This window comes from Herpailurus yagouaroundi, unplaced genomic scaffold, assembly GCF_014898765.1.
Source record: "Herpailurus yagouaroundi ecotype Mexico unplaced genomic scaffold, PumYag 67690, whole genome shotgun sequence".
In the NCBI taxonomy this organism is placed as follows: domain Eukaryota; kingdom Metazoa; phylum Chordata; class Mammalia; order Carnivora; family Felidae; genus Herpailurus; species Herpailurus yagouaroundi.
Genome location: NW_024420490.1, coordinates 6,236,067 through 6,262,628, shown reverse-complemented (window position 1 = coordinate 6,262,628; position 26,562 = coordinate 6,236,067). Strand labels below are relative to the sequence as shown.

Genomic DNA, 26,562 nt, shown 5'->3' with positions numbered 1-26,562 from the left:
TAGCATTTGAAAAACTTGCAAATAATATAAAGCAGGAAAATGAGAGCAATTGTGACCTTCTAAGTCTGCTGGGTTGTCCTCATCAGAACTTCTAAGTTATAGAAAGGAAAGTATAAGAGGCATACAGTGTTATAGTAAAGAGCAAAAGTTTTGGAGTTAGAAACCTGGCTCTGCCACTAGCACTATGGCCCTGCACACAACACTTTTCTTCTCCAAGTGTGTAAGCTGAAAACAATAACTGTAATAATATCTAATTTAAAGAGTTTTGTGAAGAATGAACTAGGCTATACCCGTAGAATACTTAGTGCATTGTAGCATGTAGGAAATCACTTAATAAATGATCGTCATTGCAATTATCATCATTTCATTCTACTTAGTCAACATTTTCAGCCCAAGATTAAGTGGATGGAGTGTCCCTTCTCACTGTATTTAAAGCATCTAATGGACTCCCAGGAAAATGGAGCAAGAGAAAAGGTCTGGGTAATGGGAAGGCAGAACATCCTGTCTTTTCCCCATACTCCCAGTTTCTGAGTTTGTTTTGCCATACAGTAACACTGCTCTCAGCCCACTCAATGCCAAAATTCACATCACCATCTGAAGTAACATCTTCAAGATGAAAGGAAAAACAGATAAAAGGATGCCAGTGATGTCTCAATTCAAGCCATGGGAAACGTAGCTAAATTTGTCATCCTTCCCTTCCCATGTGAACAAAAGTGCCTTCTACCTGCCACATAGTAGCTCTATAACTAGTACACTGATTGGAGAAAAGGTCTAAATTTAATACTTAATCATCTTGAATGATGCTAGACCTATTTTTTTGCTAACCTTTAAAAACTTTTTATTATGGAAATGTTTAAACAAACAGAAGTTAAAAAGTACCCCCATGTACCCATAACCCAGTTTAAAAAGTTATCAACTCATGTGTTTTTTATATACCCTTCTCTACTTCCCCCCTCCTTTTAGATTATTTTAAAACAAATCCTAGACATCATATCATTTCATCCTTAAGTATTTCAGCAGGTGACTCTAAGCAAGGACTCTTTTTCTAAAATATAACTATAATGTCATTATTCCCACTAAGAAATTAATAATTATTCTTTAATATGATGAAATATCCAATAAGTATTCAAATTCCCCCTGATCCCATATTTTTTACAATTTTTCTTAGTGTCGAAATAAGGTCCATACTTTGCAATTAGTCATGCCAAAAGTTACAAAATAACAAAAGTAAAAGCAGTAAATCACTGAAGTAGTAATTAGTAAAAGTTTATTGTGCGCACACCAAAAAGACAGTTTGTAAACTGGGAGCACTCAAACCAGACCACGGAATGAGGCTCAGGGGTATATTGTTTTAAAGCAGCTTATATAGTGAGAAAGCAGACTGTTTATTATTTGCAGTGATTGGTTATGATTTTAGAATTTTCTTAAATGACAGGGAACTGGTCGGTGGTTACCTCATATCAAGTAGGGAAATAGTTTAACTTTTGGTTATGGTTTCCAAAGGCATAAGCGAGAAATGACCTGGGTGAAGTTCACCTTGCAAAGTAAGCTAAAGTAAGCTTTGTTTGTATGAATAAACTGGTTTTGTCCTTCCAGGGAATTTTCAAGGCTGGCCTCCATTTCTTTTTAACAATAGATATGTCTTTTAAGTCTCAGTCTCTAGCTTCTAATTCTTTCTCTTTTCCTCTTTCTCCTTCTCTCTCCCTCTTTCACACAGACCCACACACACAGACACCCTACCCTCCCATACACACACACACACACACACACACACACACACACACAAACACACACATTTTTCAATACACTTTTGTTGTTGAAAAATGCATGTTACTTGTAAGAGTTTTGATAGTCTCGATTTTGCTATTTGCATCCTTATTACCGGTATGGTTTAGTGTGTTTCTCTGTCCCCTATTAACTGGTAGTTAAATCTAGAGGCTTAATATGATTCTGGTTTGATATTTTGACAAGGAAACAGCACAGATGGTATTTTATACTTTCATTAGGAGGCATATACCTGTTGCTGCTCTTTTTGCTATGCTAGCCATTGATGATCATTGTCCAGGTGCAATTTTTTAAAACAATATTTTACTATGGTTTATCCCAATACTTTTTAGAAATTATATATGACTTGATTAGGAGCTAGGCATCTATGACAGGGATCTATCCATTTTAGGAAAGAGACTATACCTCATTTTTCTTTATACCCCCGGTACTGAGAGCATGGTGACATCACAGGCACTCTAAAACTTTTGTTCAAATTAATTGGAAAACCAATATTTCCTCTAGAATGCAATTTATCTGAAGAAATGTATGCTTTTCTACTCTCATCAATAGCTTTTGTAGAGTCAAGGACTTTACCACTACCCCAACACCTGACCTGCCTGTTCTTTTTAATTTAGTCATTAAATTCTCCTCACATTTATAAAAGAAGAAATTGCTATGCCTGCAACTGAGTGGCTGCAAAGGCTAACATTAGTTTTAATTCTTCCATCACATCTGTTTAAATTTCCTCATTAAGACTTCAGGTACAATTTTCCCAATAGTATTACCTGGGCTCTGTATGCAAATTATATCCCTGCTTACACAGTTGAGCATTTAAGGCATGATTATATTTTCTTCCCGTGTGTGATAAGGAACAAAAGGAATGTATAATGTATACGTTATACATACAATGTATGTATAAGACACCTTTGGAAGCTCTTGTTCTACTTTTTAAATAATTCATTGTAACAGTACCTAGCAGGACTTATGCCCTGGGAGTTCTTGATCCTATTTTGCCACAACCCAGCCTCTCTCTTGATGTTGAAAGATTTAGACAAAAGGACCAAATCAGCACTTAGCAGAGGTCAACAGAGAAGCTGGTTCTACACATAGAAACGATCCTGGTTTGTTTCTAGCTTGGGTTCAGCTATGACCCTTCACTGTCAAAGCCCTCTGATAGATTGTTTAGCTCTACCCTCTCCCCTTCTCCCATATCATTCCCTCTTTAGCCTCCTGCAGTCTAATTTCTACACCAACCGCTACCCACCATCTCTTATTGGTAACTGACATGTCACATCGAGTAGGCTTTCCCCAGTTGGTTCTCATCTCACATGATGGTTTTGCAGTTTTCATCCTGTTCAGCAGCTCCTTCCTTTTGAAACACCTCTTGTCTACATTTCAGTCTATACATTGCAATTCTCCTTTGACCTCTCAGAGTGCTTCTCACTCTCATTTGCAGCCTTTTAAATGTTGGGTTTTCCTATTGATTTTTCCCAGCACCTTTTCCTCTCTCACTCACTCTCTTTCCCAACAATTTCATTGCCATGTCTGGGGATAAGGCTACCAAATCTACATCACTTCCTCTGTCCTTGTCTTGGAGTCCAGACTCACATCACTGGTTGTACACTAGGATAGCTGCAGATAAATAGCAAAGCAGCACACGTCCAAATAAAATTATTACCTCTTTTACCCCCACTTCTTGCTTTTCATTACTGCCATCCATAATCTGTGGACATCTCAGGGCCCCCCGTGATAACACTTACCCTCTCTTCTTCCCATTCCTCACATCCCATTGTTCATCAGGTTCTCTCAAATTAGTACTCCAGAGGTCTCTCAAAGTCATCCCTTCTGCCCTTTTGGCTCTACTCTTTGCCTAGTTTATATTCTGATCTCCTCATGCCTAAGCTATCACAGTAGCCTCCTAATCTTGTGCCAGTTTCTTCCTCTCTGAAGCTGTCATTCACATTGATGCCACTGTTATTAATATCTTCCCAAGACACAGGAGGTAATGTGACTGTCCTCCTGAAAGACTTCCAATGGCTTCAATTTCTGTAGGCTGTGAAGACAAAAGCATCCACAGCCCTTCATGACATGGACCCAATTTGTCTTTCTAGCCCCATAAGTCAAAGTAAAGAGTTTCTGGGGATTCTAGTAGTAGAAAAAATATGAAGAAAGATAGAACGTCTGTGAGAGGAAAGTAAGTAGAAAGTCATGCTCAAGTAGGAAAGCAACATAAGCAAAAGCACTGAAGTTGAAAGTACTATTTTATTAAAGGGAATATAAAGAAGAGATAAGCAAGGAGGGATGGTAGTGTCATGTAGGGAGAGATACAGTTCAATCAATAGGATGGAGAAAAATCATTAGTAAGAGTCTTAAAATCAAACATGAATTTAAGAACAATGCTATGTTACTTTCCATGTATATTACCTATTCCTGCATACAGCTTCTCCAAACCTAATATTCTACAGCAGACCCAACAAAATTCTCCCAAGTTGCTTAAGTGTTCTTATTTCTATTTTAGGCATTCAATCCCAATTGTTAACAACTCCCTTAAATATAAGACTTCCTTTCAGAGCTACTTGGAAATGTGTTACCTAAAATGCTACATATTTCCCCTCTTCTTCCGCAGCATTTCTCCAGCTTCTAAAAATAACAACTCAGATGCTGCTTTGTTCACTGTTCTAGCTCCCATTTACACACCTATCATGTTCAGAGACCACCCGGGACATATCACTTTACTTGGCATTGTGTGTGTGTCTGTGTGTGTGCATGTGTGTGTGTCTCCATTTCTTCCTGCTCAAATAGCATTTTTTTAAAAAATTAAGCTTAATGCTCCTGAGGAAATTATATTCTACCATGGGAATGAAAAGGCTACAAGTCATTCTTTCCCTCTGATTTCCATAGAAGCCTTAGGAGACAACTTCGGCAGCCAACATAAGAGCTCTCATATGTGAATTAGGAGAGGAAGTAAGGACAATAATAGTCAGTGATTGACAATATTTATTTGAAAGCTAAGACTTACTATGTGATAGACACTGTGCCAGGCTCTTCACCTGCATATTCATATTCAATTGTCACATCACTCCAATAACTAGGTATTCTTACCATCCTCGTTTTTCTTTTTTTTTTTTTTAATTTGAAATTTATTGTCAGATTGGCTTCCATACAACACCTAGTGCTCGTCCCAACAGGTGCCCTCCTCAATACCCATCACCCACCCTCCCCTTCCTCCCACCCCCCATCAACCCTAAGTTTGTTCTCCATTTTTAAGAGTCTCTTATGTTTTGGCTCCCTCTCTCTCTAACCTTTTTTTTTCCTTCCCCTCCCCCATGGTCTTCTGTTAAATCTCTCAGGATCCACATCAGAGTGACAACATATGGTATCTGTCCTTCTCAGTATGACTTATTTCACTTAGCATACACTCTCCAGTTCCATCCACATTGCTACACAAGGCCATATTTCATTCTTTCTCATTGCCACGTAGTACTCCATTGTGTATATAAATCACAATTTCTTGATCCATTCATCAGTTGATGGACATTTAGGCTCTTTCCATCATTTGGCTATTGTTGAAAGTGCTGCTATAAACATTGCGGTACAAGTGCCCCTATGCATCAGCACTCCTGTATCCATTGGGTAAATTCCTAGCAGTGCTATTGCTGGGTCATAAGGTAGATCTATTTTTAATTTTTTGAGGAACCTCCATACTGTTTTCCAGAGCGGCTGCACCAGTTTGCATTCCCACCAACAGTGCAAGAGGGTTCCCGTTTCTCCACATCCTCGCCAGTATCTATAGTCTCCTGATTTGTTCATTTGAGCCACTCTGACTGGCATGAGGTGACATCTCAGTGTGGTTTTGATTTGTATTTCCCTGATGAGGGGCGACGTTGAGCATCTTTTCATATACCTGTTGGCCATCTGGATGTCTTCTTTGGAGAAGTGTCTATTCATGTTTTCTGCTCATTTCTTCACTGGGTTATTTGTTTTTCGGGTGTGGAGTTTGGTGAGTTCTTTATAGATTTTGGATACTAACCCTTTGTCCGATATGTCACTGGCAAATATCTTTTCCCATTCCGTTGGTTGCCCTTTAGTTTTGTTGATTGTTTCCTTTGCTGTGCAGAAGCTTTTTATCTTCATGAGGTCCCAGTAGTTCATTTTTCCTTTTAATTCCCTTGCCTTTGGGGATGTGTCAAGTAAGAAATTGCTGTGGCTGAGGTCAGAGAGGTTTTTTCCTGCTTTCTTCTCTAGGGTTTTGATGGTTTCCTGTCTCACATTCTGGTCCTTTATCCATTTTGAGTTTATTTTTGTGAATGGTGTAAGAGAGTGTGCTAGTTTCATCCTTCTGCATGTTGCTGTACAGTTCTCCCAGCACTATTTGTTAAAGAGACTGTCTTTTTTCATTGGATATTCGTTCCTGTTTTGTCAAAGATTAGTTGGCCATACTTTTGTGGGTCTAATTCTGAGGTTTCTATTCTATTCCATTGGTCTATGTGTCTGTTTTTGTGCCAATACCATGCTGTCTTGATGATTACAACTTTGTTTTTTTTTTGTTTTTTTTTTATTTTTTTTTCAACGTTTATTTATTTTTGGGACAGAGAGAGACAGAGCATGAACAGGGGAGGGGCAGAGAGAGAGGGAGACACAGAATCGGAAACAGGCTCCAGGCTCTGAGCCATCAGCCCAGAGCCCGACGCGGGGCTCGAACTCACGGACCGCGAGATCGTGACCTGGCTGAAGTCGGACGCTTAACCGACTGCGCCACCCAGGCGCCCCATTGATGATTACAACTTTGTAGTAGAGACTAAAGTCTGGGATTGTGATGCCTCCAGCTTTGGTCTTCTTCAAAATTACTTTGGCTATTTGGGGTCTTTTGTGGTTCCATACAGATTTTAAGATTGCTTGTTCTAGCTTCAAGAAGAATGCTGGTGCAATTTTGATTGGGATTGCATTGAATGTGTAGATAGCTTTGCGTAGTATTGACATTTTGACAATGTTTATTCTTCCAATCCATGAGCATGGAATGTTTTTCCATTTCTTTATATCTTCTTCAATTTCCTTCATAAGCTTTCTATAGTTTTCAGCATACAGATCTTTTACATCTTTGGTTAGGTTTATTCCTTGGTACTTTATGCTTCTTGGTGAAATTGTGAATGAGATCAGTTTCTTTATTTGTCTTTCTGTTGCTTCATTATTAGTGTATAAGAATGCAACTGATTTCTGTACATTGATTTTGTATCCTGTAACTTTGCAGAATTCATGTATCAGTTCTAGCAGACTCTTGGTGGAGTCTATCGGGTTTTCCATGTATAATCTCATGTCATCTGCAAAAAATAAAAGCTTGACTTCATCATAGCCAATTTTGATTCCTTTGATTTCCTTTGGTTTTCCGATTGCTGATGCTAGCACTTCCAACACTATGTTTATCAACAGTGGTGAGAGTGGACATCCCTGTCGTGTTCCTGATCTCAGGGAGAAAGCTCTCAGTTTTTCCCCAGTGAGGATGATATTAGCTGTGGGCTTTTCATAAATGGCTTTGAGGATGTTTGAGTATGTTCCTTCTATCCCGACTTTTCCGACGGTTTTTATTAAGAAACGATGCTAAATTTTGTGAAATGATTTTTCTGCATCGATTGACAGGATCATATGGTTCTTATCTTTTCTTTTTATTAATGTGATGTATCACATTGTTGATTTGCAAATGTTGAACCAGCCCTGCAGCCCAGGAATGAATCCAGCTTGATCATGGTGTATAATTCTTTCTATATGCTGTTGAATTCGATTTGCTAGTATCTCTTTGAGAATTTTTGCATCCATATTTTTCAGGGATATTGGCCTGTAGTTCTCTTTTTTTTTGCTGGGTCTCTGTCAGGTTCAGGAATCAAAGTAATGCTGGCTTCATAGAATGAGTCTGGAAGTTTTCCTTCCCTTTCTATTTTTTGGAATAGCTTGAGAAGGATAGGTATTATCTCTGCTTTAAACGTCTGGTAGCACTCCCCTGGGAAGCCATCTGGTCCTGGACTCTTATTTGTTGGGAGATTTTTGATAACTGATGCAATTTCTTTGCTGGTTATGGGTCTGTTCAAGCTTTCTATTTCTTCCTGTTTGGGTTTTGGAAGTGTGTGGGTGCTTAGGAATTTGGCCATTTCTTCCAGGTTGTCCAGTTTGTTGGCATATAATTTTTCATAGTATTCCCTGATAATTGCTTGTATTTCTGAGGGAATCAGTTGTAATAATTCCATTTTCATTCATGATTTTCTCTATTTGGGTCATCTCCCTTTTCTTTTTGAGAAGCCTGGCTAGAGGTTTGTCAATTTTGTTTATTTTTTCAAAAAAACAACTCTTGGTTTCATCGATCAGCTCTACAGTTTTTTTAGATTCTATATTGTTTATTTCTGCTCTCATCTGTATTATTTCCCTTCTTCTGCTGGGTTTAGGGTGTGTCTTTGCTCTTCTGCTTCTACTTCCTTTAGGTGTGCTGTTAGATTTTGTATTTGGGATTTTTCTTGTTTCTGGAGATAGGCCTGGATTGCAATGTACTTTCCTCACAGGACTGCCTTCGCTGCATCCCAAAGCGTTTGGATTGTGGTATTTTCATTTTCGCTTGTTTCCATATATTTTTTAATTTCTTCTCTAATTGCCTGGTTGACCCATTCATTCTTTAGTAGCGTGTTCTTTAACCTCCATGCTTTTGGAGGTTTTCCAGACTTTTTCCTGTGGTTGATTTCAAGCTTCATAGCATTGTAGTCTGAAAGTATGCATGGTATGATCTCAATCCTTTATACTTAGGAAGGGCTGTTGTGTGACCCAGTACGTGATCTATCTTGGAGAATGTTCCATGTGCACTACTCGAGAAGAAAGTATATTCTGTTGCTTTGGGATGCAGAGTTCTAAATATATCTGTCAAGTCCATCTGATCCAATGTATCACTCAGGGCCCTTGTTTCTTTATTGATCCTGTGTCTAGTCAATCTATCCATTGTTGTAAGTGGGGTATTAAAGTCCCCTGCAGTTACCACATTCTTATCAATAAGGTTGCTTATCTTTGTGATGAATTGTTTTATATATTTGGGGGCTCCCATATTCAGTGCATAGACATGTATAATTGTTAGCTCTTCCTGATGGATAGACCCTGTGAGTATTATATAATGCCCTTCTTCATCTCTTGTTACAGCCTTTAATTTAAAGTCTAGTTTGTCCAATCTAAGTATGGCTACTCCAGCTTTCTTTTGACTTCCAGTAGCACGATAGATAGTTCCCCATCCCCTCACTTTCAATCTGAAGGTGTCCTCAGGTCTAAAATGAGTCTCTTGTAGACAGCAAATAGATGGGTCTTGTTTTTTTTATCCATTCTGATACTCTATGTCTCTTGGTTGGAGCATTTCGTCCATTTACATTCCGTGTTATTATGGAAAGATATGGGTTTAGAGTCATTGTGATGTCTGTAGGTTTCATGCTTGTAGTGATGTCTCTGGTAATTTGTGGTCCTTGCAACATTTCACTCACAGAATCCCCCTTAGGATCTCTTGTAGGGCCGGTTTAGTGGTGATGAATTCCTTCAGTTTTTGTTTGTTTAGGAAGACCTTTATCTCTCCTTCTATTCTGAATGACAGACTTGCTGGATAAAGGATTCTCGGCTGCATATTTTTTTCTGTTCATCACATTGAAGATTTCTTGCCATTCCTTTCTGGCCTGCCAGGCTTCAGTAGATAGGTCTGCCACTAGTCTTATGGGTCTCCCTTTGTAAGTTAGAGCCTGTTTGTCCCTAGCTGCTTTCAGAATTTTCTTTACCCTTGTATTTTGCCAGTTTCACTATGATATGTCCTGCAGAAGATCGATTCAAGGTACGTCTGAAGGGAGTTCTCTGTGCCTCTTGGATTTCAATGCCTTTTTCCTTCCCCAGATCAGGAAGTTCTCAGCTATGATTTGTTCAAGTACACCTTCAGCCCCTTTCTCTCTCTCTTCCTCTTCTGGAATTCCTATTATACGGATATTGTTCCGTTTGATTGCATCACTTAGTTCTCTAATTCTCCCCTCATACTCCTGGATTTTTTTCTCTTTGTCTCAGCTTCCTCTTTTTCCATAATTTTATCTTCTAATTCACCTATTCTCTCCTCTGCCTCTTCAATCTGAGCTGTGGTCGCCTCCATTTTATTTTGCACCTCATTTATAGCATTTTTTAGCTCCTCATGACTATTTCGTAGTCCCAGCAATAGATTCTCTGCTGTCCTGTATACTTTTTTCAAGCCCAGTGATTAATTTTATGACTATTTTTCTAAATCCTTGTTCCGTTATATTGCTTAAATCGTTTTCGATCAGTTCGTTAGCTGTCGCTACTTCCTGGAGTTTCTTTTGAGGATAATTCTTCCATTTTGTCATTTTAGATAGTCCCTGGGGTGGCATGGAACTGCAGGGCACTTCCCCTGTGCTGTCGGGAGTAACTTGCATTGGTGGGCAGGGCCGCAGTCAGACCAGATGTCTGCCCCCACCCCACTGCTGGGGCCACGGTCAGACTGGTGTGTACCTTATCTTCCTCTCTCCCAGGGGCAGTCTCACTGTGGAGTGTTGTGGCCTCTGTCTTGGCTGCTTGCACACTGCCAGTCTTGTGGTGCTGCTTCGATGGGATCTGGCCAAGGGTGTATTAGCCGGGGTGGATCTGCAAGGTGCACCAGGGTGGGAGGGGCAGGCTTAGCTCACTTTGCCATCAGTGGTCCCCTGCAGGAGGGGCCCTGCAGCGACCAGGAGGCAGGCAGACCCATCAGAGGGATGGATCCACAGAAGCACAGCGTTGTGTGTTTGTGCAGTGCAAGCAAGTTCCCTGATGGGAACTGGTTCCCTTTGGGATTTCGGCTAGGGGATGGGAGAGGGAGATGGCGATGGCGATGGCCAGTGCCGTTGTTCCCCCCAAGCTGAGCTCTGTCTTCCAGGGCTCAACACCTCTACCTCCCAGGGTCTTCTCACCCTCCAGCTCTCCAAGCAAAGCTGTTGACTTATAACATTCCAGATGTTAAATCCTGCTGGCTTTCAGAATTCAAGCAGTCCGGCCCCCCCTGCTTTTGCAAGCCACACTCAGTGGCTCTGCCTTGACAGGTGGGCTGCCCCTCACCGCCCCGACTGCCTCCTGCCAGCCTGTGGAGCGCTCATAGCCTCTCCGCCCTTCCTACCCTCTTCTGTGGGCCTCTTGTGTACACTTGGCTCCGGAGAGTCCGTTCTGCTAGTTCTCTGGTGGTTGTCTGGATTATTTAGGCAGATGCGGGTGGAATCTAAGCGATCAGCAGGATGAGGTGAGCCCAGCATCCTCCTACACCGCCATCTTCCTCTACTCTCCTACACTTCTCATTTTTCACACAAGCAAATCGAAACTTGGAGGGGTTAAAAAGCTTGATCTGACGTCACAAAAGTAAATAAAAGGACTCACTTTTGGACCTAGATCTGCAGGGATGATAACTCATGTTCTGTGTGCAGAAAATCACATGTAAATTTTGAAATGGAAGCCAATATGTGGTATATTAGGCTGGGTTCTCTCAGAAGCAGACCCAGCAACAAGGATTAGAATGTCAGTGCTCTATATACAGGGAAAGGAAGGAAGCCAATAAAAGCCATGCATCCTCTGAAGAACTCTAGGAGACAGCCTAGAGCACACCTCAGAGTTAATCTAACAAGTAGGTAAGGCAACTGAGACATTTCTCTACGAACTCCTATGTTAGTTATTGGTTAAGAGATGCTGTTGGCAGCACTCACAGCTTGCTCTGAGCACAGACTAAGCATGCTCCCTGTCAGAAAAAGCCTTCAGACAGAGTCACAGATGTTCAACAGAAAGCAGCCTACAGCAAGTAGAGGTAAGTACTGAGGGATGTGGGCAGGGCACCAAGACCATCTGCAATACATGCGTATGGCCCTGGGAACAAAGAAAAAGGAAAGCAAGAAAAACCCATTCCCTGGACACAATCAGTTTTGCTGCTTTACCCACCATCCTCTGCACTCAGCTTAACCTACTGGGATTTCTCAGCCCTAATTTTCACCTTTTTTTTTCAGTAATTCTCTCTTTTCTATCTCCAGGTGGGCAATATGGACTTTCACAGAGATACAGGAATCACCATGGGGCTGCTACAACCAGAAATGATGGGACCCACCATTGTACACCAGAACTTTCTACCTGCCAGCACTACCCTGCACTGTGGAAATCTGTACCCTCCCCACAATAAAATATCTTTCATGCTGTCCTCCCATGAAGCAAAAACTAGCTACTCAAACAGTCCCCAAATTCCAACTTTTGGAGACCAACATGAGGTCATTTTCAAAGACAAGGTCCTATGTCTGAAATACCATCCTTAAACTTCCTCATTCAAGATTTTGCAATTCTAAAGTTTCTAAACTAAAAAACATAACCAAGCGAGCTAAAAACCACATAGTTCTTTGGGGTTAAATAATTCTCTAATAATGGTATAGGTTGGATATTTTATTAGTAGTGATAAAATTTTTTTAATTTTTTTAAGTTTATTTACTTATTTTGAGAGAGAGTGACAGAGAGGGAGCAGGGGAGGGGCAGAGAGAGAGGGAGAAAGAGAATCCCATGCAGGGTCCCAGTGGGACTTGAACCCATGAACCATGAGATCATGACCTGAGCTGAAACCGAGAGTCAGATGCTTAACTGACACACCCAGGCACCCTAAATAGTGATAAATATTGATAATACTAAAGAGTTCCAATATATTGATGGCTCTCTATGTTCCTGGCCATCTGGCTGGCTCATTATTTCTCACTCTAACCCTAAGAGAGTTTTGTAAAAGCCATGGGTATGTCCATCAGCATCTCAGAGCACACACTCTTATGTTTTATAAGCTTGAGACACCAGTCACACAGATGGAATGGCCGGTGGCTCCAAGTTACACTGATAATAGCCAGTAGGGAAAAAAAGGGCTCTAGGCTGGCCCAGGCAGGTAGGGGAGATTAAAATTAGTTCTCTTCTCTTTCCTGTGATTCCCAAGTTATTGGCACATCAACTTTCATCATTTTCCTCAAACTTGCCTTCCAATATTTTCCCTCCTTCTGTCCCTTGGCCTCCTTTCATCTCTTTGCCCCAAAAAACAAGAAAAAAACCCCAAAAGCCCACATGGTTAAATAACTTCTCCAAGGTCACATAACAAATAAAAAGTCAACCCAGGGTCCAAACCTAACCCTGGTTGTTTCCTACCATATCACAGCACCTTTCTAGCATTCCCTGGAGTGAAATGTCCGGGACCCATTGCCGTATAAACATGAAAGAAAGTATTGCTAAATAATTGGCTACTGTCATATACATGAAATAGTACTTCAGAATGTTTGAAATATGAAAATATCATGCAAAATGGTTGATTTATTAATGGGAGCTGCTGTATTCTCCACAAGAAGCCAAATTAGTAATGTCATCTATATTTTTTCTTAGAAGGACAACTTGTTAGAATGGAAGAAATTCTGAGATCATCTAATCGCCAGCTTGCAGAACTGAGGCCCAGAAAAGTTAAGTAACTAACTTAAGGACACTCAGCTGGCTAGTTAGCAGTCAGCTATGATTAGATTCTGGTTTCTCTGACTTCAGATCTGTAGCTTTTTCACTCACCCCACCAGATTGTGTCTTTTCATTCGAACAGCTTCCCCCCACCCCACCTTGGGCAATTGCAGATGGTCACAGTTTTTAGCACTGATGCACATTTTGATCAGTTCCACTGCCCCGCATTTCTAACAATTCTCAGAAATGTTTTTCTCACAGGCATTTAGGATAGTGCTATAATAACAGTTTTTTTTTTAATGTCTTTTCTCTGAAAGAAATAACACGCCAAAGTTCCAGGCTCTGCTTCATCGTTATATAATACTTGTCTGGGATTGCAAATCACTTGCAAAAGGACAAGGCCTGGGGGAGGCGAGAGTGGGTGTGAATCTTTTGTGGTTTCTGGAGTAACATGAGGCGATTTGTCATTTTAGTGAGGCCAGAGCCTTTGCTCTCAGATCCATATCCAATCAGGCTCATTTCCTTTATCTTTGAAAACTTGCAGTTTCTGAGGCTATCCCTAAACTGAGGTGGAACACAATGGTTGCAGACAGACCTCTTTTTCTCTCTTCCCTTCTACCCAAGTAAGAGAACAGGCTAATAATAAACCAAAGTTCTAGAACTTGAATTTGAACTGAAAATACCTCCGAATAAAACCTGTTTCTTCCGTCCTGCAAACGGGAGGGGAAGGGAGAAGTGACAGCAGGGAACCGGTGTATTTTCTGTGAAAGTGCGCCCTCTGGTGATAAATTTCGGTAAAGATTTGCTCTCCGGGAGAAGTAAACAAAATTATCATACCCTAAAGAATTTCTTATTGGAGGGGAATAAGATCTATAGATAACTCCTTAATGTTCAACTTTATAGTCATAAGTTAGCGGTTATGCAGGACCCACTGAGATGTTAGTTCTGATGGAGACTGGCACAAGAGAAATTCAAAATACTTCTGTTACTTGGGTAGCTCTCCAAATACCTTGTTGCTGGGCATATTTATAGAGAAGTGAAAATAAAGCAACTCCAAAGGGCAGTAGTGTAAATATTTTGGCTAGGTATGTTAAACTCTTGCCAAAATAGTCAGAAGTAGGTCCCTTTAATTTGGGAAAATGGACAAGAATTCCAGAGCAAATAGAGATACTTTAAAAAAGTGTTCTGACTAAATATGAATGAAGAAAAAAAAATTTAATACCGTACAATAAGCTATGCTTTCAGTGGCAAAGCCTTCATTGAAGAGTCTTGTCTTTCTACCTTTTTGCCTCCGTGTTTAAGCCCTGCAATCCGCTGCATACCCTTCCTTCAGTATTCAGATTGAAAGGGCAGTGAGAGAAAGCCAACTCCTTTATTAGGCATTCTACTCAGCAATATTCCGTCCCATGCTTCCTGCTTGCATTTGATAAGGAACGAATTCCAATGATCTATGGTTAGCTGCTAGTAGCAAGAGAATTTTCCCTCACAATTCCCTTTCTTGCTTTTTCTTTTGCACGCTTCCCACCCACTCATCCACTCCTAATTCAGACCACCTAAACTGCCTCCGTTATTCATGCAAATCATTCCTCACCACGCTGTGCACAAGCACCCACATTTATATCCTTAGCGACGCTCAGTTTAACCTCTTGGTGCAGGAGAAGTACTAAATCAAATCAGCTGCCTGCGTCTGGCACTCAACGGGGGCTGCACCCAGGTTTTGCAGTTCCCACTCTGAGCCAATCAAGCAGGAGCCCATCAGCAAACAGACCACATTACATAAGGCTGCTGCGGGGCCAGTAATGAGATCAGTAAGGGAGATCACACCGCCACAGCTTCACCCACGTCCCGGGAGAATCTACCAGCCCCTTGTAAGAAGCAAACCCAGACCTCTGTGGCTGTGTGTACATTTTGTGGCAGGCAGTGAGAACATGGGTGTAGAATAGCAACTCTTTCTACATCTGTGTATTCCGAAATGGAGATATTTCGCAGAATTCGTGTTGCCTCGGGGGAATACAGAAACATGCTTTCCTCCTTTGAGATTCCTTAAACTCTATTAAGGATAACCGTGTGCTAGGGATGGCTCTAACTCATTTGTTTGACTATGTGGTCCGTGCGTGTTTGTTTAGTGACTGGGGTGAACAGAGCAGCTGTGATCACAGGAAGGTAACCCAGATTCGTTTTTTCTGCTCTTTGCCTGAGTTTTCTCAGTTCGCTGCCCAGTGGGAAGAAAAGAGGGCATCGCGAGAAATTGAATTCCTCTAAGATAATCTGAATCATAGCTGCCAAGGTTCTAAACTACATTTAAAGAAGTCCAAATCTCAGATGGAGATTTGGTTTGAGAAATGAGCAGGCCAGTGAAACCTCTCCCCACCTGGAAAGAGATTGTGATAAGAAGAGAGAGAGACCAGAACTGAAGTCATTTTTCATCCACGTGATTTGAGTTGATCCTAAGTAGGTCTTTGCTCTTTGTCTCTGCTGTGCATTCAGCTGCTGCTCTTTCAGTTTAGGGAGAATGAGAGCCGTGATTGAGCATTGCTTTCAAGTGGGAGACATTCCTACCGAGATAGGACACATATTTAGTATGCAAAAAAACCGCCTTCTCTCACTTTTGAGATAAAATTTATATTCTATGGATGTTCTCTTGTTAGATATTTAAGGTAGTATTGCATTGTAGGAAAGAGAGAATTCGAATTTTAAGAGGAAGAGGAAATGGAGAGAACGGGTGATGGTGGGGGAGAGAAGAAAAAGGAGGGGACAAAGAAAAGTAGTAAAGAGTCCAGGAATATTTACGAGTATGAGGTAAGCAAGTTCTTCTCTAAGAGAATATCAATTCATTGCTGTTACTGATCAGTGAGAGAGGGATAATTAGAGAACCCAAGGGCTCATGGGAGCTCAACAGAATCTGAGATTAGGGGTGTTCCGACTAGGCACAGCCCGCTCCCCGTTGAGAATTTTGTCTGACAATAGTGTCATGACAATAATGACAGTAATGTAATGGGAGGTGTCACTGATGTGAAAATGTCATACGTGAGATTCGTGTGGACAAAGAAAAGGCTGAGGACCCCTGCAAATGAGCAAGGGAAAAGGAAATGCAATCTCTTCACTGCAAATGAAAGACAGCAGATCTGTATTTGGAGATGAAATATAGATACTCTCCAAGAGGAAAGTAAACCCAGTAATTGTCACTGAATACCTGCAATACCTCCATCCCAAATAATATAGTAAAACAACTCTTTGTTAATGAAGAGAGAGCCATGTTGTTCACAGGGACAGTTGATCACTTTGTGGCAGTCACTGTGCATAGAGCTGGGAATCTACATCTTTCCCGTGATGAGCCTTTAGAGATTCTTATTATGTAAATATGGCTGGGTGGTAGCTGGCTTTTGGTTCAGTGATGCTGTTTTCAGCATTTTTTGACGAATAATTTCTAAATTCTGCAGCAAAGATTTTCCAAAACCTTAAATCTGAATTGAGTTCAATATACAAAGTTTTGGACCTCTTTATGAGCTGCCTTTGTTGTAGCTATTGTTATTGATGATGATGGTCATGATGATATTTTGTTGTCAGCAACGATGAGGTTGTACAAATAAGGAGACAAAAGAGGTAGATCTTTGTACGCTGAAGCAATTGCTGGTGAAGGATTGATTTTATAAAAGGTTTTGCTTCCATCTAGTGGTTATTGTGTACAACTGTCTTATTCTGACAAGCGAAATTAATTGAACGAGATTTTGAAGTGCCCTTACGCTGTGCAGGGAGCCGGTGATTAAAATACTAATGCTACTGTCTTTAAAACACTGCTAATAACGATAGGACTGTGCTGTTGATGAGTGCCCAGCATAGTGGAGGAATCAGCCACTTAAATTGCTGTAAACAGAACCAGTACCAGTACCACCAGTTAGTATTTCTGTAATGCCCAGTGCATGCCAGATACTGATAGAAGTGTTTTACATGTTTTAGCTCACCTGATGTACTCAATAACCCTATGAGGTAGTATTTTTAACCTCATCTTACCAAAGAGGGAGCTGAGGCTCAGAGAGGTTATATAACTTCTGCAGAGTCACACAGAGGAAGTGTGAGAGCCAGGTTTTGAACCAGACCAATTGGCAGGAGCCTGTTCCCTTACCACCATATATTCAGATGACAAGTACAATAGAAGAGATTTGTAATAAGTAACTACAGGAATTGAGCCACGGCAGTGAGGATGGAAATAAGAATTTAGAGTAGGGAAGAAATCTCAAATGTATTTAGGGAGAACTAATAGGATGTGGCAGACAATTGGATAGGAGAGGAGGAAGGAAAGTTAGAGTTTGTGACTAAGCAGAATGGGAGACAACCAAGTAATTAACCAAGTCTCAATTTTGATGTAGGCATAAGTGTGAGGAGAAGGGATAGACTCTCATTTCTTATTTAGAGCCTTAGAAGTGAGAAGAAGTAAACATATTTCAACAAAAAATGTAAATACAACAAAAGATCTGTGCATGCTTAGGAAAACTGTTCCTTCCTATTGTGAATCCCTAACTTGAAGAAAACATACAAGAATACAGTCATTGAATAAGACTTTGTAAAACTTTTGAAATTTCTGAAATTGAAAACCTGTATTGTGAGCTATGCCTACCCTTAAGTATTCAAATGTTTTACTATAGGTTATATAAAAAATGCTTAATGTGGGACCCTTTATGATACGTTTTCATGGAATTTTTCTTAGAACATTATTAAACTTGGAGGGACCTTGGAGTTCAAGTATTCCAACCTCCTCATGTGACAAATAAAGGAAGTTATATCAAGATAAGTTAATATTTTTGAGCACCTTCACTATAATAAGGAACTAAGATGGTAATTGTGTGAGATAAAAAGAAATAGAACACAGAGCTTTTATTCTCAAGATGTTTACATTTTATTTGGGGAAATAACAATATAGTGTACGAAATAGTTGCTCTTCTGGTGTGCTCAGGATCCAGTCTCCTTCTTTTGGTCACAGCACTCGGAATTTCTTTTGGGGGCCATTTCTCCTTCACTCTCAGTGATTTATGTGGGCTTACTCCATCTCTGGCTCCATGTGATACAGTCTAGCCAATAAGAACAATAGCCAATTTATATGGTGACGATAATTGGTCCAGGGATGAATGGGCTCATTGCTTGGCCCAGCCAATAAAAACAAATGAGGTTCATGCCAGGAGTTTTTCTGAAATGCTTTGAAGAAAAAGCACCCTCTTTCCACAGAGGTTGCCAGGTTGGTAGAAGGACAGTCTAGAGCTTCTGGAGGCCACCATGTGAAGAGAGCATCCTGAGAATGATGCTACCAGTGGAAGGTAGACTGAGAGAGGAATGAGACTTGGAAAGCTCATGGCAATGTGTGATCCTCTAAATAAAACTGCCTTAGAACTTTGCAGAATCACCATCCTTTTTACTGTGGTTTCTCTATTCCTGAGCTCTTTAATTTAATCATCCACATGGTTGACAGAATTTCCTCATTGAGTGCTTATATTCCTTGATTCTCATGTCTGCCTGTTGCCTATTTAATTGAATGATCAGTTAACTGGGTATAATAGTCAAGAGTCCCATTTTCTTTCCTACGGAACTTTGCAGACGTTATTCCATTGCTTTCTGACATTAAATGTGGCTTATGAATATCAGATAAATCACAAGATGCCCAGTTAAATTTGAATTTCAGATGAGCAATAAATTTTTTTTGGTAGAAGTAAGTTCCAAATGCTACATCTAAGTTTTAAATTTTAACTGGGCATTCTGTATTTTTATTTACTGCATTGGGCAATCCTAATAAAGCTATAGAAAGGTTGAAGGAAAATCTGATTACTCTCCCCTCTCCTCACGACATAGAAGACTTGTTTTTTTTTAATTTATCTGCATACCTGAAATTTTTTTCACTTAAACTTGAAATGTAATGTTCAATGTTCTTTCTTTTCCCCCCAGTACAAAGGAAACCCTTTTGATCTTAACATTTCCTTTTACCTTCAATTCAAAGAGTTTTCCCGTATTCTAACTCTGTCTTTCTACATTTCAGGAACACAATTGTCTAGTATGTTGAATTACCTTGTCTATCTTCCATATCTATCCTCTTCTCTCTTATTCATCTTTTCACCTCTGCATATATTGAGACTATCTGAAATATTTTTCTGTGCTTATTTTCAGCCCTAAGTATTCTTTTTGCCATCTCAAATTGATTTTTTTAAAGTAGAAGGGTAAACAAATTTCTCAAATGCTGCAATCTCACTCTGTTGTTTTATCATCTCATCCCCTACTTGTTTTGTTGAATTTATATTGTTCCATCTTTTATATAACGTTGATTACACTTAAGAAATATCCTCCTTGTTCTTTGAGATTTAGGGAGTCTTCTGCCTTTTATTTATCCATTCATTTATTACTGTGTTGCCTTGTTTCTAGCTACCTTCCTTCTCTTTATTTATCTACCCATTTATTTACCTACAATGTGATTTCATTATTTCACTGCCATTTAATTTCATCTTGTTAATGCTGAATATGAGCAGCTTTTTGCAAATGTGTCTGTTCAGAAGTTGTGTGGATAAGTTTTAACTGCCCTATTTTCTACTTTGTCTAAGGTGAATCTCTCTCCCTGTTGCAGGGCTAGGTGTTGCATTGTTTTGTAAAGGCAAAAGCCATGTAAATAAGGAAATGGGGATAATTCACCTGGAATGGAGTTAATCCTTTGCTAGGGAATCTGAAATCTGCTTTTTCCTCTGAGGCCTTATTAAATTTCCAGTTCTGGGATCCATTTTACCATCACATTTGAAAGGGATTTAAAGATAACAAAGCCTTCTATACTTTGGGGGATTAATTTAAGGAGATAACATAAAGTCTTTTTTTTAAAAAAGAAAATATGTTATAAAATGCTTAGCATCATTCTCAGCCTGGCACAACTACAAGTTTCATGGACTTTGTTTCTCTTTTCATTCAGATTTCAACCTGAAAGCTTTTGAAATGTACTTCTGTGTGGAGTGAGGGAAGGCAAAGAGAAAGGTGAGTTCAAGACCACTCCATTTTAAGTAGGTATGCACAGTATATGCTCAGTGGAGGGAGACTAGCCAAGCTGGAGTGTTGCATGTCAAATGGATCATAATGTCATCATAGCAGGTATGTCTGCTTTAGTTTTAAACAAAGTAATTTTATGCAACTATTGCCATATTTTATATGTGGCTTTAGGCATAGGCCCTTACTTTGTTAGTCAGCCTTTACCTCTTTCTACCTCCCTCTAGAAACTCTCCATTTCAGCCAAAGTGGCCAACTAACTGGGACCTAAATAAGTTTCAAATGTAGTCTCTGAAATGTGGTTCATGTCATGCCACTCCCCCTGAATTACTTTCATTTGCCTATTCTTCCACAGCCTTTAAGATTCAGCTAAAATTCCGCCTCCTTCACAATGTTTCCTCTGATTGTGCCAGTCTAAAGTGATTGCTCCCACACTCCCAGAATGTGTTGCATACTGAATAAATGGTTCATCTCTAGCTTTCATTTCACTAATTTACTCTTCAATTCTGTCTAATCTGTGATTTAATCTATTCACTGTGTTTGTATTTTAATGATGACATCTTCATTTCAAAGCAGATCTTTGGGTGTGTTTTTAAGCCTCTGGTTATTTTGGTATACCTTGATATTTTACCTTTCTTCTTTTTTAAATATGTTTAGTCATACTTCATAGCACATATTTAATAATCTCCTCATTTGAAAGACTTGAAGGTCTAATTGAAGTGTTGGTTGTGTTGGCTACCAATGTATCCCCATGCCTTTATATTATCTTTATCTTGAGGAATCCTTTGTGGTCTGGGTTGAGGGTGTGACTTTCCAGACATGATTGGCATTTACTTCTACCAGGGAATGACTGGATGGGGACCACCTTTGATGTTCATTTTATGGATTTTGGCTTACTGATTCATAAAGGAAATATGTATTTGAACCAGCAATTCAACTGAGAGCAAATCTAAGGTCCCAACTTTTTGGGACCCACCTTTTTGGTGGAGGGGACATGGAGAACGGGATGGTTGTCTTGCTGGCAGTGGGTAGATTTTGCTTCTTTTCTATCCTTTGATTGTGGCATAACCCTTTAAGGGTTCTAGCTTTATGAAGTCATTGCCTTCTGCTTTGCTCTAGCCTGAAGTGTAGGTCTTATTCCCATTCGGCAGTTAAAGCCTGACCCCCTTAGTTACAGAAACCAGCAAACCTCCCCCCACCAACCCTGAACAAGAACTTCAAGACCCCTGCAACTTTCCTTTCTTGGTTTTTCTCTTCGGTTTTGGTTCTTGAGGAGATCTGTCGTTGTTTCTTGTTATCTCAGCTGTTACAATAAAGGATATTTATAATGTTTTACCCATTATTTCTCGGTGGTTTGTATCAGAATGTTAATATTAGCTAATACATCACATAAAAAATGGAAGTTTACAATAGATTCAATAATTAATCATAGAGAGCCTTGTCACAGATCCCCTATTGGTGTCTTTACCTATTATTTCAATCTTAAGAAATGTTTTCATACATTTTCTCTTCAGATAAATTACAAAAAAAGAAGCTAAGAATTATATCTCACAGTCCTTTTTATTTATGATGCTATTTTGCCATGACTCCAGGTTAATTGGTAGAAAGTAAATTGGTTGAAAATGTTTGGTTTGAAAACAATTAGCCAAAGAAAATTGATTAAAAATTAAACTGAATATTGAAAGTTTGTTTTTGTAAATATTGATAATTTGATACACCCATTAGTAATTAGAGAAATACTTAGAGTATGGAGATAGAATGTTGAACAAGACAGATACAGTGTCTTCCCTTAAAGAGATTACAGCATGGGATGGGTTTATAGCCCTTGAAGTGTTTTTAAAGTATATTTATCCATTTTGAATCTTATTTTTTTATTTATAATTTATTTATAATTTACCTTTTTACAATTTGTTTATTTATAATTCATTCTCATCCACTTACTCTTGCAATGCTGGTTTGCAAACATGTTAATACATTGCTGTCCTTGCCTCTAGCTCTAAAAGAATTGTCTGAAAACAAATTAGTGTGAGAGTGCATATTTACAGTATCCAGTTCATGTTTCTATAATTTCTGTGCAACCTGGGATAATTGTGCAAATCTTAAACACACTAAAGAATTTTGTCTACCTTCTCCTTTGCCTTTTTATCCTCTTAATTTTCAACCATCACTGTTCACTTAAACTGCAAGAGTAAGTGGATGAGAAAGAATTATAAATAAACAAATTGTAAAAAGGTAAATTATAAATAAATTATAAATAAAAAAGATTCAAAATGGATAAATACACTTTAAAACACTTCAAGGGCTTAATGTGTTTTTACTGTCTTTTCATAAACATTTATTTTATATTTAAAGTTTTCTTCACTGTATTTGACATTATTTGGGCAGCATTTGTACAGTTTGCTGTCAGGATTGAAGCTGTAATACAAAGAAAGTGCAACTACAATGTGAATGCAAGGACAAGCTTAAGGTTGCTTACACTGCTGACCTGAAGGCAGATGGATCTGACATTTGCCTTGCTGTTGGGCAGAAGCCAGAAATCTCTTCCCGGATTTGAAGAAAGATTACCAAAAAACTGTATCTAAACATTGATCCTCATATAATTTTCATGGGCTTTGGGCCACAAGTAATCAATGTAGCTAGTTGCATTTTGAGTTCAATGAAAAATAAACCTCAATTTCCTTTGATGGAAGGCCACCTTTTTAGCAGACCGCTGATACCTGTACACACAGGCCCTTAAATAATTAGTTATTTTTACTCTATTTTTTACATTTCTAATTCTGAAAAATGAACAAAAATTATTAAAGGCACATAAAAATGGAAAAATTCATCGCATAATGCTTATAAATGTTCAGTAAGTGCGAAAATCAATCTTTAGGAATAATTATTTCAACAATTTACATTCAACAAAACGGTCTAGGACTTCCTATTAAGAATAGCTAGTGTTGGGGTGCCTGGGTGGCTCAGTCGGTTAAGTGTCCGACTTTGGCTCAGGTCATGATCTCAGTTAATGAGTTCAAGCCCTGCGTCGGGCTCTGTGCTGACAGCTCAGAACCTGGAGCCTGTTTCAGATTCTGTGTCTCCCTCTCTCTCTCTGACCCTCCCCCATTCATGCCCTGTCTCTCTCTGTCTCAAAAATAAACGTTAAAATTAAAAAAAAAAAAAAAAAAACAATAGCTAGTGTTTGGGAGTAGCAACAATTTTGCCCGTCCCAGATAGTCCTTTTATGATGTGCCTTTGACACTCTTGAGAAGTGGGGAATCTGTGGTTCTTCCTGTGTATCTGGGAAGGCTTGTTATTAAAGCTGCAGTGATGCTGTGTGACCTTTGGGGCTAGGTCATAAAAAGTGATAGTTTCTACTTCATTCCCTTGAGTTGCTCATGCTGACAGGAAACATAGATCACTTACTCAGACCACATGGAGAGGCCATGTGTAGGTGTTCTAGCTGATAGCCTGCAGGGATCGCACCAATAGCCAGCAGTAACTACTGGACCCACAGGTGAAGATGCCCTCAAACGGTTACAGATTCCAAGTGTGGAATCCACTCCAGCCTTTGAGCATTCCAGCTGAGCCCCCAGACAATGCTGTGCCCATCTCAATTCCTGACCCACAAAATCCACAAGCATAATAAAACAGTCATTTGACACCACTGTGTTTGGGACAGTTTGTTACACATTAGTAGACAACCCGAACGTCGCCTCACTCACGTATAGCCCAAAAGGCAGTGAAAAAGAGAAATCTTTTCACAATAGAATTTCAAACACTTTATCTCTGTGTCTACTATGTTTGGAAAGGGAGATGGCCTGAGGTTGGCATCTATCCACATTCCTTGGCAGTGGCTAAAGATCTGAGTTGGTAAACATGACCTAAAGGAAATAAAATCAGAAGTTTGGTGACAAGGTTTGGGAAAAGGATAAACAGACTAATTTCTCTGAGTGAGCTAAGAGACTGAGAATATTTCTATCTGGTGTGAATGGTCACTGAGAGGCCCCTGACAGCATTATTCATACATTGTTGTTCACTATACTTTATTCCCACTCCAGAGCTTGATCAGAGGGCCCATAATGATCAGGAATATGGAATATTTTCCAGAAATATTCCAGGAATATTTTCCAGAAATATTCCAGGAATATTTTCCAGAAATATTCCAGGAATATTTTCCAGAAATATTCCAGGAAAATTTTCCAGAAATATGTTTGTTTTGGAACCCACAAGCCTTGCTTCTTTTTTAAAGAGTTGATTGTTCTCTGAAGGAAAAAGAAATTCCACTAATTATATTTAATTTGAATATGAAATTGCTATTTTTATAAGTGAAAATGGTTGAATATTTGGCTTAATATTTAAGAAATAGATTATATTTCCTTATGAGGATAGAGGAGTAGAAAATCCAGGGGAAAAAAATAAGGCAATCTATTGATCTTTGTGCACAGTGCCCAAATTCAATGACAGAGCTAAATCAGTGGAGAAGTTAGTTTGTGTCATTATTCCATGATCTAATCCTAGTTATATAATAGCGCTGACTGCAATGTCAGTCAAACAATGCCTGGTTAAAGGTTGGTAATGTAGGAGGATTGAGAAAAATGAAGGGAGAAGGAGGATAAAGTGACTGGTAGAATTAAAAGGGAATCAACTGCCATCATAAAAGACACACCTATCTGCTTTACTAAATTTGAAGACCCATGAAGTACAGAAGAAGCACTTAACTATTTGAGTCATGGGTGAGATGGAAGACAGTAATTGCAAATACTATTTTTTATTTCCTTCCTGAAACTTGTCCCTGAAGATAACAGCAAGTTTATTAGAAAAAGCTAACATTTTATTTCAACTCCTCTAGAAATAAAGGGAAACATGAAATGTCTCCAGGCCAACATGCTTTGCTGCATCTTGACCAACAAAAGCCTTTGGAATGTGCCAAGCAATCTCTCACATTCGTATGCCACGCACTAAGCAAAACACACTTGGGGAAAAGTGGAGGATGCGCAGTCACACCACATTTTCTTCATTTCGCCTTCTCACTCGCCCACCACATTCAAATTCAAAATTCAAATAGTATTCGTTGGCAGCTGTTGTAGACTCTTGGGGAACATCAGTGAACACAACACACAGAGAGGGAGCTCCTTAAGAACTGGCTTTATGGGATTAAGAAAATAATCAATACATGAGTAAAATTTTAAAGTATGCCATAAAAGGTCATAAAATCTAAGCAAAGGACAAAGCAAAGAACAGAAGAGCAAGATAAAGGCTTTAGGAGTGCAGGACCCAGGGTTGGGAGCAGCAGAGGACAGGCTACCGTATTAAATCAGGTGGTGTTTGGGGTAGAGCTCCCTGAAAAGGTGAGATTGGAGCAAAGATGTGAAGGAAGAAAGAGTTAGGCAAATAGATAGCTAGGGCAAGAGCATTCCAGACAAAGGGAATAGCTAATGCACAGGCCCCAAGGCAAGGGAACATTTCTGGTATGTTCCTTGAACAGAAGGGAGGCCAGAGGGGCTGGAGTGGAAAAGCAAGAAGAACAGGGCAAGACAGGTGGGCACAGAGATGATGGGAAGCCAGGTCAAGGAGAGCCTCACTACACAGAGGGGCCCAAGAACCAGCAGCATCAGCTTCACTTGCAGGTTGGTTAGAAATGAAGAATTTCAGGCCCCATCATCTCCAACCTATTGGATCATGGTCTATATTTTAACAAAATCCCCCAGGTAATTCAGATGCACATGAAAATTTGAGAAGTGTTCACGTCAAGCTTTCAAGGCTCTTATGAGCACCTGGATTTTGACTGTGAGGGATAGAGTGAGTGCAGGGTTTTGAGCACAGGAGTCACATGGTCTACCTTATGTTCAAAGGTATCACTGTGGCCTGTGTGTTGAGAAGAGCCAGTAGAATGGAGGTAGAGGGAGCAGTCAGGAAGCAATTGCCGTGCTCAAGGGATGAGATGATGGGGTTGGGGCCAGCCTGCGGGAGGTAGAGATGGTGAGCCCTAAGCAAATCGCCTGGTCCTGCTCCCTCTCCAGCTCCCTCTCTTCTGCTTCTATCAGACACACGGGTCAATTATACATGGGAGGGTTAGAAAATGCTTCAGAAGGAAGTGACCTTTCAAATTAACTATCTTAAAGAGAGCCCTGGGTACCATGGAAACAAACAAGGGTGGCCTAATACAGTCCCCACTGAGGCCAGAAGAGAATTCAAGAAAGAGGAGATGCTTGAACTGAGCTTGGGAGGAGAACAAATTAAGCCAGGAGGGGAAAAATAAAAGAGGAAAAGGGCATTCTGGGAAGAAATAGTAACATATGTGAAGACGCAGATGTGAGGAACCGTATG

At 39.7% G+C, this 26,562-nt stretch overlaps 1 long non-coding RNA gene across 1 annotated transcript in view; it reads left to right on the top strand.

Annotated features, from left to right (window-relative positions):
• Nucleotides 1-26,562, top strand: part of LOC121025630 (uncharacterized) — a 314,895-nt gene that overhangs the window by 64,624 nt on the left and 223,709 nt on the right. Inside the window, exon 3 of the long non-coding RNA XR_005788111.1 lies at nt 20,183-20,244. This is a non-coding gene — a long non-coding RNA (uncharacterized LOC121025630). The remainder of the gene's footprint in view (nt 1-20,182; nt 20,245-26,562) is intronic.